The 14,170-nt window shown below is 45.8% G+C and overlaps 1 protein-coding gene across 12 annotated transcripts in view; it reads left to right on the top strand.

Annotated features, from left to right (window-relative positions):
• Nucleotides 1–14,170, top strand: part of Rbfox1 (RNA binding fox-1 homolog 1) — a 1,523,799-nt gene that overhangs the window by 443,553 nt on the left and 1,066,076 nt on the right. For 8 of the 12 annotated variants that reach the window (XM_057774169.1, XM_057774177.1, XM_057774155.1 and 5 more), the window contains exon 1: nucleotides 10,464–10,482. The exons of 1 other annotated variant lie outside the window; for it this stretch is intronic. The gene's annotated coding sequence lies outside the window, so the exon portion shown is untranslated. Of the gene's footprint in view, nucleotides 1–10,460; nucleotides 10,483–10,743; nucleotides 10,859–14,170 lie in introns of those variants that run through there. 3 more of the 12 variants (XM_057774153.1, XM_057774164.1, XM_057774159.1) reach the window with 3 other exon arrangements.

Genomic DNA, 14,170 nt, shown 5'->3' with positions numbered 1-14,170 from the left:
TTCATGACTGTATAATGTCCTCCTAAGGGAATTCTGCTTATGTGTAATAGGAAGAACGCAGGAACCGAGAGGGAAATCTCCGTGACTTTCCCCTGCTTTGCACAGCTGTGTTGTAACCTGTAAAAACTGCAATAAAATGAGTGTCAGCATGTGTTGTACCTCTCTGTATCTCCAGGACAGAGCCACAAGGTCCTTCTGATACCCAAGAATGTTTCTCTTACAGCTTCAGCGTTCAAGGACCTTAACTCACACTGCATCTCTCTTTCTACCTAAGTGCCTATTTTGTTTTCTGGCCATTCTTGACCTTGCCTCTTCCTTGAGACAACTGATTGGCAGAGCACATGCCTGCCTTCTGTGGCCATGATGTGGGAGAGATGATATCTGCTCCGTTCTAGTGAAACAGAATCAAGGAACAGATCTATGCAGTAATAGATGCTAACAACGTGTTGATGTAAAGACAGTTCTCACACCAAAGGGAATGGACTCAGGTGGGCAATGAATGATTATTAAGGGGGTAAAGGGGACCCCAAATAATCTGCTACATTCCAGTTCTCAGCAACAACAGCAAGCATAATCAGTCAACCAGCCTTATATCTTTAATACAGGTGCTGCCTGGGACTTCCAGAATCGTCTCTCAGGCTTGTGTCCCTGTTTTCTCTCCATTGTATCATGACTGATTCCCCACAATGGTTACAAAAGTCAGAAATGTCTGTCTTATTTCAGTCATGAGCTCTGTTTGGGTCATGGATTGTCCATTGTGTTTAGTTAAGACAGAACCAAAGAGAAATTATACCCGTGGGAATAGAGAAAAATGGGCTAACTGTGAACAAAGAAAGTTGATGACGTCCGTCAGAGCTCACTGTGGCAGCGAGTCAGAAGCCTCTGCTTGTGTTTTGGTGGAGACTCAAACACAGGTGGCATAGTGGGGAACCTTAGTGGTAGAAAACAATGGAAGGCTTCGGGGTACCCTGGTGGGAGGCTGCTGGCCTCTGCCCCTTTCCTGTTGCTTCTTTCCTGACTAAAGGCCTCTGTCCTTCACCCATCCTCCCAACTGGAGGTTGCTCATGGCAGAATGAGCAGGTGCGGACCCTATAGAATGTTGAGATTTCTCTGTTTCCGTGCAAGTTGACAGCGGGAAGGAACATTGGAGGTGCTGTCAGTTACTCACCAATCAATCCCAGCTGGTGTCCTGCTCGAGATGTGTGCTGCCTTTCTGGGACCAGGTGCTGGAGAATGTGGCCTGACTAGCCTGGCTTCTTGGAATACTTCCTGAGTGGATGGTGCAAGCTACAGGTCAGAGGTAACTCCAGTGTCTATTAAGATAGCCAGTTTCTAGTGAAAGGAAAAGAAGGAGGAGGAAGAGAGGGGGTGGAAGAAAGGAAGGAATGAAAGAAGGAAGGTAAGTAGGTGAGGAAGGGAAAGAAAGGATGAACGAGAAAGAAACAGAAAGAGGCAGAGAGCCAGGAAGGAAGGACTGGGAGAGTGCATTGGTTTGAATGAGAAATGTCTCCCATACCCTCACCTATTTGAATACTAGGTCCCTGATTGATTCTGTTGCTTTGGGACATTCTAGAGCTTGAGGAAGTGGAGCCTTGCTAAGGACACACACCGCCGAGGTGTGCTTTGAGTGTAGATAGCCCCACCCACTTCCAGTTTGCACTCTGTGCTTTGTATGTGTGGTTGGAGAGGGGATCTCTCAGCGTCTAGCTGCGGCCACGTGCTGCCATGCCCCCCCACCCATGATGGAGTCCCCGTCTAGAACCATAATCCAAAAATGAACTCTTTTTTTCCATGAGTTGTTTTGGGTCATGGTGTTTTATCAGAGCACAAAAAGGAATACAAAGGGTGAGAGAGGAAGAAAGGAAAGATGGAGAGGAAGGAAGGAAGGCAAAGAAAAAAGGGCGGGAAAAAGCAAGAAGGCAAAGCGGACCAGGTGCCAATCTCCACTTGCTAACTTCCCAGACTGCCCTCCGAGCAGGGACTCTGTCCCTGCGTCAAGAGACTCAGCTCATCCCAGGGCTGGCAGGCCATCCTTGGAACCTTTCAGTCAGACTCCACGGTTCAAAGGCCTTGCTGTGCAAGGCAGAGAGATGACTCTCTCTGTCACTCAGACAGACAGGAGCCAACGACTCTGAGGAGGCACTTGAAGAATTCTCCTTGTGTGGTTGTGCGGGGTGTGTTGTTCAGGTAATTTAACATTGATTTTAGTTTAAAAGGCAATTAAAACAAAATGGGCAGCCACTAGCCACTTAGGTTAAGTAAGCTTAGATTTAAATCTCTTCCCATTACCTCCTTTGCTTTCCAAAGGGTTTGCGCTCCTCTGGGCTAATTCAGTCTGCTGTGGTGTGGAGGCAAGCAAAGCCGAACGTTGAGCCGAGGCTGTGTCTTCCTGGAAGCTACTGTGTAGCATAGGAAACTGGTTTCTTTCAGGCTGTGGCTTCCCCTAGGAGTCCTCCATTTTTTTTTTTTTTTGTTTTTTGTTTTTTGTTTTTTGTTTTTCGAGACAGGGTTTCTCTGTAGAGTCCTCCATTTTATAGGGAGCTTGTGAATCCGTTTTGAGGTAAGATGATCGCAGTCCTGGGTGGACCCAGAAACTGCACCATCTGTCCAGGCACCACCTCTCCAGAACAGACTGACGGTTGGCTTATTTCTGGTAACCCTTCTTTGTTGAGGTGAATTGAGACTGTAGAAGCTCACGGGCGTGTTGCAGAAAAACAGGTCCAAGAACTTAGCTGACATAGCAAACGAAGGGAAGGGTGAAGCTCCCTTGTCTGCTCCCTATCCAGTGACAGACACCTAACACACCAACCTCTCATCTGATGCTTGGTGTTTTAGGGACCGACAGGTGGAGGACTTCCCAGCTGCCTCCGGGGCTTCAGCTGGGCTTGATCTCCTGATGTGAGACTCGCCAGCCTGCCTGCCTACCTATTTACCGAATGGACCTGGTCCTGAGATTGCTGTCTTCTATTCTCGGACCCAAGGCAACCGTTCTTGCACATGAACTTCTGCAGCTTGGCTCACAAATCCTGACTCCATCTGCCCCACCAGCAGCTCCCTCCCAGCGTCGGTCAAGTTTGTTATCTTGTTGGTGCAGGCTCTCCCTCAGGCCGCTTCAGAAACCTGTGAAACTCCACCGCAGCCTCTTTAATGTGTTGAATATTAGTAATTGACACTGAAATGCAAGAATCTACGTCCCCTCAGCCAGATGACCAGGGCAGGCAGAAGTAGCTGGCAAATTGAAACCTGTTAAACCTTGTGATTTTACTGCTATTTAATAAATTCAGACACTGGAGAAAGGCACAGACATGTTTCCCCATGGCTTACCTAGTGACAGGGGCCCAGCCAAGAGACAGCTATTCCAAGAAGGAAGGTTTGGAAAAATAACACCCAGGGTAAGATGGAGTATCTTTTATACTCTTGTAGGAGTATGGAGGAGTGTAGGCTTCTAGGATTTGAGATGTGTGTGTGTGTGTGTATTCATATGTCAGTCTTCGATTGCTTGAGACAGGTTACTTGTTTGCCCCACAGGCTAGCTAGCCTGCAGGCTTCCAGAGAGTCTCCACTTTCCATCTTTCTTGCTTCTCAACAAGTGTTAGAATATTACATTGGATTTGTATTTGCATTACACACTGAGTGGTCTCCCCAGCTCGGGATATGAGATCTTCCCTTTAAAAACAGAGCCTGTGTTGAATCAGCCTCACTTGTTGGACAGAGATGTGCTCCTGGAACCAAAGGCAGAGAGAGATCTTCACTGTGGCATTATTATTTAGTGCAGTGCAAGAAGAAATGGTTTCTTCTTAAAGTAGGATCACAACATGAATGATGCAACCTGTTAATTTCTGGTGCAGCCACAAACATCCCTGGTATGTTATTGCAAAGCACAGAAGATAATGGGTAGTTTATATGGGAAAATGCCATTTGTGTGTTGATGGCATTTTCATTCTGTAAGTCATGGAAAATACCATCAAGTGGATGGATTTACAGTAAAGCCTTACATGTTTTCTGTGGTGTGGAAACAAAAAATGGCTTTTTCTTTTTCTTTTCCAAATTTTCAGAAAATTCCACAGTAAATAATGAGTATTTATTGGTCTTATAGTTAGTATTCTGTTCTTGTACATGTGTATGTGTGTTCTTACACACGTGTCTGTGTAAACATGACTATACCCGCATGCTTCGGAAGGAAGGGCAAGAATGTACCGCTCACTTTGCATTTAACTTTTTTATTATTCTAAGGATTTATTTTATTTTTAAGCATGCATGTGCACTGTGCGTCCAGGAACTCCGACAGGCCAGAAGGAGGAGGAGGTCTCCTGGAAGCAGAATTACAGGTGGATGAGAGCCTCCTGCTGTGGATGCTGGCAATGAACACGCTTCCTCTGCAGGAGCAGGAAGACCTCTTGAGCACTGAGCCTTCTTTTGCTTTTATTTTTTTTGAGACAAGGTCTCTCACTGAACTTGTAGCTCAGGAATTTGGTGGCTAGGGTTGCTGCCCAGTGAACCCTAGGAATCCCTGTCTCTGCCTTCTCAGCACTGTGATTACGGCTGTGCCTCCCCTCACCCAGCTTTGTGCATGATTTTGGGTGCTTTTACTTAGACCTCGTGCATGTGTACTGTGCACTTTATGTGCTGAACCTTCTCCCTGGCCCTGTCCTTATGATCACTGAAAAGATACTGAATGCGATGCTTGTTTGTGGCAGCGTCTAGAGAAACATTCCTTACCGTGGTGCCACTGGGTCACACTCACGCAAGGAGGAGGCTTTCTGTGCCTGTGCTGAGGGGACAGGCAGAACTTTCTAGAGAAGCCAAATCTGGTTTTCTAAAAAGGACTCCTCACTGGCCCTTATTTGTAGTGTTAAGGCAAACCATTCTGTAGAGAACTGTTCTAAATACACACTGGTGTGGCTAAGAAGACGACTCAACAGTCACGAGCCCCTGACATTCTCCCACAGGATCCAAGCTCTGTTTGCAGCAACGAGGTTGAGCAGCTCCCAGCCATCTGCAACTCTAGCTCCAGGGTCTGCTGCTCTGGCCTCTCCCAGTGCTTGCCCACACATGGCATACGCTGACGTAGACAGACACACACACATTGATGAAAACAGGGCTTTAGAAATAGTCGCAGGTGATTTGTGTATATGTCTATAAGTAACTGTGATAATTTGGCACTGACCAAGAGGAAGTAAGAGTTCCCAGGTAGGGTTATAGGAACAAGCCCCGCCTCAACTGTATACTCTCCCACTGCAAACGGCCTCATCAAGCTTGCCCTTCTCAATCGGAGGCGATTATGAGGTACCAGGACAAAGAGCAGCATTAGGCCCCACTGTTCTCATCCTGTGAAGTTACAGTGTGGTTGCTATGGAATTTTAGTGTTTGGTGTTTTGTTTTATTCCTAGATGAGTGTTGTTTTGTGCTTTTGTGTGGGAATATTTTCAAACTAGTAAAGGAGCAGTATGTCGGTAGGGTGGGGCCTATTTCAGTAGGTCCCTACCACAGCTTCCACAGAAGAAGATAAAGGATAAGATCATTATAAATGAGTATAAAGATTCCCTATCCTCCCATGTCAGTACCACAGGATTGAACTTAGGGGCTCACACATTCTATAGATAAGCACTCTACCATTGAGTCATATCCTTGGTTTTTGTTTTTATTTGATTTATGTTCCCCTCCCCCCATCGTATACATACTTATACATACAAATGTATGTGAAGGAGAGAGAGTTGGGAGGTGGATATGATATGCACACACGTAGAATCTCATGTAGCATCGGTTGTTCTAAAGCACCCCTTGTCCCTGAAGATGACCTTGCAATTCTCCTCCCTCCTCCTCCCCAGTGCCCCGTGACTGGTTGATGCTACGCTGGAGGTCAAACACAGGCCTTATGCACCATGCAGAAGGTGAACACTCTGTCAACTGAACCACATCCCCAGAACCAAATGTTCCTGTAGAGGGAGAAAGAGCTGTCCATTTCCAACATGCATCATTTATAAAAATTTTTATTTTTTTGGTTTTTGCAATGGTGGGGGTTCGACATGGGGCCTCACACATTCTAGACAACGCTGTACCTCTGAGCCATGTTCTGACACCTTTTATCTTTTATTTTGAGACATGTTCTTGTCAGCCTCCGTTAGCTTTGAACGGGCACACTTATAGAATGGTTGTGAATAGAGACTTCAGAAACCAGGCCCTGTTCCTAACTTACAGTTTCAGCTCACTATTATTATCATTATTTACCTAAAATGTGTGTGTGTGTGTGTTTGTCTTAGTTAGCATTACTGTTGCTGTGATGAAACACCATGACCAAAACAACTCGAGTAACAGAGGGTTTGCTTCACCCACGGTAACATTTGTCAGTTCTTCATCAAGAGCAGTGAGAGTAGGAACTCAGTGGCAGGAACCTAAAGGCCAGAGCTGATCCATAGCCATGGAGGGGTGCTGCTTACTGATTTGCTTACATGGCTTGCTCAGCCTGCTTTCTTATAGAACCCAGGACCATCAGCCCAGGGATGGCACCACCCACAATGGCCTGTGCTCTCCTCCATCAGTCACTAGTAGGACTAGAAAATGTCCTACAGCCGGATCTTAGAGAGATATTTTCTCACCTCAGCTTCTCTGCTTTCAGAAAACTCTGGCTTCTGCCATGTTAACATAACTCTCCAGGACAGTGTTCCTCAGCCCTTTAACTCCACAGGTGATGTGGATGTAGAAATGATGTATTTGCCTCTTGTTTCTACTGCTCTATAGTATGCCAGGTTAAGAAATACTGTTTTTTTTTTTTTTAAATCCAATGGGCATTCAGCTGATGACGTTTCCTTCTCTTATGAATGGTGGAAAGTTATCACTCTGATTGGTTTAATAAAAATCTGAATAGTCAATATCTAGGCAGGATTTTCAGTTCTAGGATGATGGAGGTGGGTCTTGTATTTATCTGTTGCTTTCATTGGTTAATTAATAAAGAAATGTGCTTGGCCCTGATAAAACAGAAAATTAGGTAGGCGGAGTAGACAGAACAGAATGCTGGGAAAAAGAAGCCGAGTCAGGGAGTCGCCATGATTCTCCCACTCCAGACAGACGCAGGTTAAGATCTTTCCTGGTAAGCCAGCTCGTGGTGCTACACAGAATATTAGAAATGGGTTAGATCAATATGTAAGAGCTAGCCAATAAGAGGCTGGAGCTAATGGGCCAGTCAGTGTTTAAAAAAATACAGTTTCCGTGTGTTTATTTCGGGGCATAAGCTAGCCAATGCAGGAGCCGGGGTGGCGGGTTCCACACAACACTAGGAAGAAGAGCAGAATGGCCAGAAGATAGAGAGTAAGCAACATGGATGGAGAAAAGGCAACCAAGTCATATAATTGAAAAGATATGGGTTAATTTAAGTTCTAAGAGCTAGATTAGAAATAAGCTTAAGCTACCCGCTGAACTTACATAATTAATATAGTCTCTCTGTCATTATCAGTGAGCTGGTGGTCCTGAAGAAAAAGATCTGACTACATAGGTATGTGCAATACTTAGACACCAAACATGGAAACCAGGGTGCTAGCTAGGTATGTAGGTCAGGGGGTGGAGCCCTTGACCTAGCGTATACACATCCCTGGGTCCCATCGCAGCACCTCACAAAAGCCAAAACATCTTATATGGAATAGAATCCTCCTTTGTTGCCCCATGTGGAGCTGAGGCTAGTCTGGATGCTTGCATTACGGACATGCACCACCTAGTCTGATACACCTTTTGAGTATGTTTGTAAAATACATGTTAAATGTGAATGTGTTTGCTGCTTGCTGGGTGCGCAAGCTTTTCCAACAACGATCCTGTGCATGTGAAGTGTGTTCAGGATATTTGTCTCCCATTCTTAGAAGGCTGTCTGTCCCTCCCCTCCTTTCCTTGTGGAGTATGAGGAAAGAGTCAACCTTGTCCCAGTAGCATCTTGTCTTGTAGTTCCAGATGCTTGTGGAGACCCCCATTTCCCTGCGGATGAATGCAGACACTGTTTTAACTCTTTGCTGTGCCATTTCCACATGAGAATAGCAATTTATATCAATAACCAGGTCTGGCAACATCTGCCAAGGTTGTCACACTCAGTGATTAAATGGCCATATGTGCCCGAGAACACAGGGACAATGAGGCTGTAATTAGGATTCGCTGTCTCCCCACCGGCCACCCGTTCTACATTTCACTTCGAATAACCTTGCTTTTGTGAACTGATTTGTGAATCAAATTATCCCACTGAGAATGAAGTTTGTGCTGTGATAATACTTTGTAGTCATGGATCTTAGTGCTCTTACAGAGCGTCAGCCAGGTGAAATCTAAACACCTTTCTTCCTCTCCCCCTTGATTCTGCTGAGAAAGGCATCTGGGGTGTGATACAGGTTAGAAGCCGCCTTTGGATCTGCATATGTGGCTCGGTTGGTAAAGTGCTTGTGGAACACATATGAAGCTTGAGTCTCAGACTGAATAAACTCAGCATGGCATGCAGTCCCGTCATTGGCTGAGTAGGGGTGGATGGATCGCAAATTCAGTGTCATCCCCAGCCATGGTATGAGTTCCGGGTCAGCTCAGGAACCACAAAACCTTGTGGAATGAACTGGAGTTTGCTTGGTACCACGGCATCCTTGGGAAGCAGTTTTTACCTGGCGTCTTCTTTGGCCCCCTTTAGTGTCCCTGTTTCTAGGAAAAGCAAGCACAGGAGACACACAGAACTCCTATTGATACCACAAACAAACTGAGAACACTATCTTAATGCCATATCAAAACAAATTTCCAGCGGAAGGAGACAATCCCTTGTCATTTACTTCCTGAGGTGACAGAGACAGGTGATGATTATGTAAGGACTTGGCACATCCCAGCAATTCTGGAAATATGGCCTCGGCATGGAGCTGCAATAAATGTGAAAGTAAACACCAGAGAGATGTATCGAGTTTTAAAATTTGTTTCCAATGCAGAAAAGTGCCATTCACTGTGTATTGGGTCTTCAAATAATAAAGAAGATGACTTGGTGGGGCAGTGAACACTTCATCCTTCACAAACATAAAACATACATTACATATATGTGTGTGTATGTGTGATATCATATATATGATATATGGTATATCATTTATATACAAAAACTGAGCATATAACACATACATATTTTTACAGGTAAATATACACATATGTGTGATATGTTCAGCTTTTGTTTATGTAGAGTTGTAACATCCAACTCACACACACTTGAAGAAGCAAGGGCATTCTAGTGAGTGTATCATGTAGTTCCCACAGTAAGAAAGAGAGAGAATAAATTGTTTTGCATCAAAAAGTCCTGCTTCTACAAACAAATGAAGGTTTAGTTTCTACACAGAGCATCTTTGTCAGGTGGGAGAGAGAAGGTTAAAACAAGTGCCACTGAGACCTAATTGACGCTTAGCTGATAATACACACACACACACACACACACAGTGTGGGGGAGGGATCTGCGAAGGCTTGGGGGGGGGATAGGACATTTGCCTGGCTGCTGATGTTACTGGAGGCAAATCCATTCCAAAGCTGATTTTTTGAACTTCCACCAAATGTTTTCAGCCCTTCAAAGCAAGACCAAAGTTCAGTGCTTTCTCATTTAGCACAAGAGCTGGGAGATTTGAGGTGCCAAGGAGTCAACCTCCTAACGGGGGTACAGCTGCCTCTTGGGGGAAATGGGGGCAGGTCATCAGCTGTAGTGCAGCGAGGTAAGGGGTCTCCCAGCCTCCCCGGAATTCTTCCATGATGTCGCATATTGGAAGTCATAAATACCGGCCATAGACATTGCGAATAATGCGGGGAGTAGCGTAAGTAATTGCCTGTGCTGATATCCTGCCCTGGACATCTCATTGCTCCTGAGTTAAAATTGGTTGTCAAGTGAGGACTCTGGGGACTGTGCAAGGTGCCCTACTCTGTCATGTGGTACATATTTAATGCTCGAAAGAACAAGGGAAGAGACACATGCTGGAAAAGGGGGCGGGGGAGGCAAGATTCGCCATCAGTATACACTTTCCAAGAGCTTGGGAAAAGAGGGTGGCACGCACTTCTTCACTCAGTTGCTAGATTCTGCAAAAATTAAAATAAAAACCAGACGTCCAGTAAGACTGTCCATCATTTGACTGTCAGCGCTGCAAGGCGGTGGGTTTGTCTTTGTGTGCCCCTGGCGCTTTGATTACCTCCCTGCACCGGGCGCTCGCTCTTATGCCGCGTGCCTGCTCAATCTCTGGCCTTTTCTCTTGTTCGGGAAGCTTTGAACACCTGCTGGTGGCTGGAGCAAAACAGCTTGGCCGGCCGGTGAAGGCGCGGCCAAGCCCAGTAGAGAGAGCTGGAATCATTGACATTGCTAGCACGTGGGTACCATTCGCTGCTGCTGCCCCGGCGCTTCTCCCGCCTCGCGTTTCTCCCAAAGCGAGCTAGCATGAGAGGGAGCAGGAGGCGCTTTTGCAGCAGGCGATGAAATCCTGGCAGCTAATTGCAGTCGTGGGAGATGCCCTTCAGGTAAGGCGAGCTAGGGAGGCTCGGAGACACTGTGGGAGGGGGAGCCAGGGACTGAATGGGAGGGAGGGAAGGCAGCGCTGGCACCAGCATCCGAGCATCCCGAGCCCGCTGGACGGATGCTCAGGAGGAGGGCGCGCAGGGACGGGGGCGGGCGGCAGGGGGAGGAGTGTGCGAATTGACATTCGGGGCCGCCTGTGGCAGGCGAGCCTCCGCCAGCCGCTGTCCAACGTTAGCGCAGAGAAGGTGGCGGGCGGGCGTGTGCGCCTCTGGGGCCGTGGATCAGAATCCGGACCTGGAGGTGGATGGAGCTCAGGGAGCCCTGAGAGGCAATGGCAGGACGCAGATGTGTGTGCAGCAAGTGAATTACACGCTGTAGGTAAGTTCATCTCCGGAGTCCTGGGGGATACGATCTGGATTCGCCCTGGACTCCCCGAGGGTCCCCTCAGTACCTAGGGAGCTTATACCGGCTCGGAACCGGAGAATAAATTTATTCGCTTTACCAACTGGAAGTTCGCGGGGAACTTCCCTGTTAATAGCCATTGGCTCCTTTGAACTTTATTCCCAGAGATGAATAAGCGTTTATAAAGGACTAGTGTTAGAAGACACGCAGGCTAGGGCTGTTTTTTTTTTCTGTTTGTTTTGTTTTCTGGTTTCTTTTCTTTCTTTCTTCTTCTTCTTCTTCTTTTTTTTTTTTTGAAAGCAGTACGTAGTGCTTTTTAAAGAAGATAGAGGTTGAAGGGGGGGAATGAATGGGCAGATGGGCCGCGCGTTTGGAAAGTTGGCACGCGCCTGTGCGTGCGTGTGCAGAGGCATTGCATGTCGCCGGAGACAAGTCGACCCTGCCCATCATGCATGCATCATGCTCATCCTTGATTTCTAGATACCTGTGGAAGAGGCATTTCATGAACAATATTGAACACATGCTTTCCCTTGAACACACAAACCCTGGGCTGTGCTATCTCATGGAAGAAACATCTTTACTGAGAACCAATGAGGGAGCATGTACAGTGTTGTACACATCACTCCTTAGAACAGAATCAGCACCTGGAAAGACTAGAGCCCATCCTTTCTGCCATTACCTCCAGGTGATAGGTAAAATTGAGGCTTCTGCGTATTTCTTTTGACAAGAGAGCTGTGTTTTTTTTGTTTGTTTGTTTGTTTGTTTGTTTTCTGTTTCCTACTTCAGACAGATCCAATCAGGATCCTGGACCCAAAGTTTCGTGGCAGCACCCCATTAGTAAAAATGATCATATCGTCTGTGGAGGGTGTCTTCTGCTGTCATCAGCTGACTCAGAATTCACTCGCTGTGTGGTTTGTGTTTTAGCCTTACAGGTACGAGTGTAGCCTATGCTGGAGAAGTCAAACAAATAGTCGTGTGAGCATCCTACGCAGCTATGTAGTAAATGGCTTGGTTCCCAGGCTTCCAAGTCATTCTCAGATTCTCACAGTTATGACCCACATGTAAGCTCATTCGTAGGGCAAGAGAATCTGTGGAGTGGAGTGAGTTGTGTTGCAGGTCGGCAGTGATTGCATTTGTACAGCGCTGTTTTCAGGCAGGTCACCTAAACCAGCCACGGTTGTTTGCCACAAGTCCGGGCAGAGATGCTCTGCTGCAGGTGTGGTGTCCTCTAAGAAACCTATTCTGCACTTCTCTGACCCCTCCACCCCTCAGACCTGAACAGGCATGCCAAAGTCTAGGAAGACTGAATTGCTTCACTCAAGACTTAGGAAACAGGAGGGTCTCCTCCCGCCTCAGCCTCCCTCGTCTCTTCACTTGTCCACCCGTGTGTCTCTTTGCATTTGGCTGTCTTTATTTATTTACTTGTTTTTCAGAAGGTGTTTCAGGTTGCTTCTGCTATATGTCAGTGTAGAAAATGCTTAGTACCCAATGACGACAAAGGGACTTTTGCCCCTGGAACACTTTGCTCGCAAACAAGAGTTATTTAGCATCAGACACCCTCTGTATCCTAACCTTACAGAATGTGAACATGCAAACTTTACTCTGCATTTTCTCTGGCCCTGAATCTGGAAGAAAAATAAAATACTCCTGTAAGAACTGATAGCTGACTAGCTGGCTGGGGAGGGTTCTTTGCCTCTTAGGACTTGACAGAGGTAAGTGTAGTTTGGCAGCTGCTACTCTGTATCCAAACTTTTATTTTTTCATCTCTGTATCTGCATATTCCTGGGGGGGGACATTTTAGATGTAACTGCCAGCATGGACCCAGAGGCAGGTTTAAGTACAACGACAATGATGCGTAACAAAAGTCAGTTGTGTTCTGTAGACTCTTCCAGAGGACTAGCTGGCTACTGCCCTCCCCACCCTGAGCTCTGGAGCCTTCTTCTCTTTCTTGCCAGGAAGAGAATGATACAGAAGTTAAAGGGGATGTGAAGAAAATGGCATGCTTTAACAGTTGCTTACCCCTCAGTGGTGGTTACGGTATCGTCATGTTTTATAGCGGATGAGATATATGGAATTCCTTAGCATATTTTCAGACATCCTTCATCCATTTATTGTCTTTGATTGAGAGAAGAAAATATGGCTGGAAAAATGCAATCTTAGAACACTAGCATGTCTATACAAGAGTTCATCTTATTCAGCTGAACTGATCAGGGCTTATATTCGGGTGTCGGAGCTAAGAAGTCAGAAGTGATGTGCCGAGTAAGAAAATGTGCGTTATATTCACAAAGGTTTGTTATTCGGAGATGGCTCATTGCATAAAGGACCTTGCCACCAAGTCTCACGACCTGAGTTCAATTCCTGGACCCACTTGGTGGAAGGAAGGAGAGAACTGACTCCTTCCTTGTTGTGCTCTGTTCTCCATACATTTGTGTGTGTGTGCGTGCACACACACACATAACAATAATACAATACAATAAAATATAATAAAACACTTATTGATTTCACTTTTAGTTCTTGTAGTTTGAATTTTGTATGTTTAATGTTTAAGTTATCACAAAAGTCTTTGGATGAGATGCTTTTAAAGTAAAAAGACAGGAATTTCAGCAGGTTGGGAGGTGGGGAGGATCTGTGAGGTGTTGGGGAGCAGAAAGAATATGATCCAATTATACCTCTTTAGACCTTAATTCATCTTGTGCTGGTTTTCTGATGAATATTAAAGTGAATATGGAAAAGATGGTGGGGCCCCTTCTAGGTGGTTGCTTGGTTATTGTTTTGTACATGAGACTTAATTTTGTTTCTTAGGAGAAGCTTGGGAACATGGGGACTCACTGGGGCCTTTTGTGTGTTTATGGGTGTGTGGGTTTGTCCTGCTTCTTCTCATTTTCCTGCTCGACAGAATATTCTCATGTATTATAAGCAATAGTAAACAGTAGTGAATAGGACGAAGGAAACTAGCCAGTGTGCATTTAAATCAAATCACACAGAACCACCTAGAATCCCAATCTGTAAAGACGAGGGCATGCCTCAGCTTCCACACACCAAGGCCAACAACCCTTTAGAAGTCAGCATTCCCATATAGAACTTGGATTGAAAACTCTTGCAAATTAAGTTATTCAATAATGCCAACATCCCAAACTTTTTTAGGGTGCATTATTTTTTTTAACTGATCTGAAGTTGATGTGAGAAGTTGTGGGGATTATCTGTATTCTTGTGTGCCCAAAAGGACCAAACAGCTAACGTCAGCGGGAACAACTTGCTTTTGATTCAGTGGAACTAGGTTATGAATTC

This window comes from Chionomys nivalis, chromosome 7, assembly GCF_950005125.1.
Source record: "Chionomys nivalis chromosome 7, mChiNiv1.1, whole genome shotgun sequence".
Lineage (NCBI taxonomy): Eukaryota > Metazoa > Chordata > Mammalia > Rodentia > Cricetidae > Chionomys > Chionomys nivalis.
This window is presented reverse-complemented; position numbering and strand designations above follow the sequence as displayed.